Below are 3,322 nucleotides of genomic sequence, written 5' to 3' on the forward strand. Positions count from 1 at the left end.
ATCTTTTGAGAGTGTCGTCGACACCCCAAATCAAATAGACTCGACCAACAAACATGTTACAAAAAGATGTACTTCCGACTCCGATAGCTCTAACCACCATCAACACAAAGATTATTACAACAAATAAAAATTGCCATGACTAGTCAAGCTTCTCCTAAATACCATATATATAAACAAAGAGGGTTGATATTTGGACACAGGTTTTGCCACAACGTATGCAATAACAAGCCATTACTGATCTTGCATGGAATACGGTATGTGTTCCCCTTACAAAAATATACGGTGTGTGCTTGTTTTATCAATTCTCATAAACAAATTAATATATAATGTGCAGACATGACCATCATGCATGTTATTTCACCGTGAGCCTCTTGGAAACGCAGTTAGCTAGCTAGGTTTCAAAAGATATATCATTGCTTGCTTGTTTAATCATATCCTACTTCCTTTTTTTTGAACAGGTCATATCCTACTTCCTATGTAACTTTTGAAGTGAGAAAATAGACAGACCTAGCTAGGTAATGTCCTCCACTGCAAGAATGCTAATTAGACAGACCGTATTGTCATCACCATGCATGCATTTGCATTGCATTGCATACACAATATAATAATTGATTAGTTTTTGGAGAAATGACATAGCCTCATGATCAGTCATATATGGAAGCAAATATTCTTCATCTTTAATAGAAAAAAAACTATTATTTTCTTATCCAGTGCTCAACGTAGCTTCTAAGCTCCGCAAATAAAAGGTGGAATTGAAGGCACCTCTAGATTAAAGATTATCATTTACCCTTTGAATAACTATATATATTTGAAACAACAAATTTTATTAAACAACCAGATCTCTGCTCAAGACGAACAGAGATCGGTGAAACTGAGAATACAAACAAAAAACGCCGTATATAGGCGGAACACCCTATATATATATATATCCCATTGTATACTAGTGCTACAAGAGTGACTATACTAGTGATTCACATCATAATATTCGAAAGTGCTACAAGAAAATAATTATATAAATTATTTTGGCTTAATAACAGTTTTCGCCCCTACCTTTCACGAAGTTGCGATTTTGACCCTCTAAGAAAAAAACTATAAAAGCCCCCTCTATGTTTTGAAACTGTAGCAGTTTTGGCCCCCAAGGCCAAAAAAATAAAAAATAAATATCACGTGGCACCTCACTTAGGGTGCCACGTCAGCGTAAACTGAGTCAAAATTGTCCTTGGGGGCAAAACTGCCACATGTGCAAAACTTAGGGGGTGATTTTGTAGTTTTTTTTTCTTTCTTAGGGGGCCTAAATCGCAACTTCGTGAAAGTTAGGGGACAAAAACAGCTATTAAGCCAATTATTTTTTGACAAATATTTAGCAGATACTATGTTATCATTATTTTTTTTCTTTTGAAAAAAAAAAAGCTGTCAACTATGGTACAATATTCTGCGCCATGCTCTTTTCTTTCATGTGTGCAGGAGCCAAACAGTGCCAATATACAAAGACAAACATACTTTATTTTTTACAATTCTGTGACAGGGAGGGAGTAGTCTTCTGAATCAAAGGTAGCTAGCAATTTCCAGGGTCGTGGAATATTGGGGTGTTCATTACTCATTTCCAGGGTGAAAAGGGGGCCAACTTTCTATAAATTCCTTCTTTTGTCTTAACACTTTGCATTGCATGTTTCTTTTCAAATGCAAGTAAAGCCTCTTTTCATCGTTTCAAGAATATTCTTCAATTTCTTTTTTAATTCTTATATGTTTGATCTTTGTTTTAATATTTGACTAGATGACTCTTCCATTTTTCAATGTCACTATAGGGTAGGCGCCCCTTAATAAGGAGGGACCAACACTAAAGCAGTGAAAGCACAATATCTAAATGTCCGATTAATTTATGGGAAATGTTAACTTGTGTCCTAAGTGCCCTAAGAGCACAAGTTAAGAATTCCACTAATAAAAATTATGTATTGAAAATTGTGTTAATTTACCATTAATGAAATGAAATTAATGTTTAACATATGCCATAAGGACACAAGTTAACATGATCCTTAATTTATTTTTAGTGTCAAATGTTAAAAACTTTTTCTCTCATTTTTTTGTGAAATTTAAACTATATATTAGGTTTGGCAAATGTTATCTTTGTCTCCATGGCACGGTTTAAAAAGTTAAACATAAAAGTTTTGAGAAAAAATTGTGTATTTAATGTTGTAAAAGTTTAATCATTTATATTTTTAATACAAAATATATATTACTTTTTGTCTTGTTAAGGAATGTCCTAAGGTATTGTTTAAGAAATTCATTTAATAGAAACTTTATCTTGTAAGTACAAGTTTTTACTTTTATCATGAAAATAATCAGGGTTATGCTAACAAGTGTCTTTTGCCCTTAAGAATTCAAAAGAGAAAATTATTTAAAATTTTATGTAGAAAAAATTCTTTTATTAAGTTTCAATCTGTTGAATACACAATTTTCAAGAACCCCAAGAACACTTGTTAGCATTTCCCAAATAATTAATACCATTTTTAATACAAACTTACCTATTTAAGTACTTTAACCAATATCCTAGAAGCACTCATTAATATTCTCCTTTCTTTTTAAATTCATTAACTCGCGTCCATAGACCACAAGTTAGTTTGATCCATTGAGTTAAAATATAGGGAAGTCAAAATGATATCAAGGGTTCTTACAACACTTGTTAAATAATCAAATATAATTAATAATAGTATCTTAGAAAATTATGTAGTTAACCATCAACTAGAGTGTGCGAAAATATGGTTAATTGAACTACAATTTATGATAAAAGACCAAACCATATCAAAGAGCTCACGAACTAAACCACAAATTTTAAACAATTCAATTAACCAAACCATATTAAGATAACCGATTTAAACGGTTTTAAGAAACATAATATATATAGAAAAATGCTAACAAATATATTCGTAAGGCATTAGTTTAGAAGTTTAAAGTGGAAATTATATCCTAAAAATAGTGCATTCAAAAGATCAAAACAACAACAAGTAACTTTTTATCCATAAAATTTATGAATTATTTATATTTTTAGATGAGTGTCGACATAACCCTATGACATATTCCTGAATAGAAAAACATGGTAGATATAAATATAAGGATGCTGCCACCACTCTGGTGTAACTAGAATCGTTCAGTATATTCATGACTGAACTGCAGGTCACGCTTGCCGCTGTTTAGATCCAAAGTACAAATTAACAATTCATCATATTTAAGTAAAAGTATTATTTTATAGTATTCATAACTAAATATATGCATAAAGACAATGTACTACGTTTTTAATTTGCATGTCACCGAACACTAAATATTC

The sequence above is a fragment of the Medicago truncatula genome, chromosome 7, assembly GCF_003473485.1.
Source record: "Medicago truncatula cultivar Jemalong A17 chromosome 7, MtrunA17r5.0-ANR, whole genome shotgun sequence".
In the NCBI taxonomy this organism is placed as follows: domain Eukaryota; kingdom Viridiplantae; phylum Streptophyta; class Magnoliopsida; order Fabales; family Fabaceae; genus Medicago; species Medicago truncatula.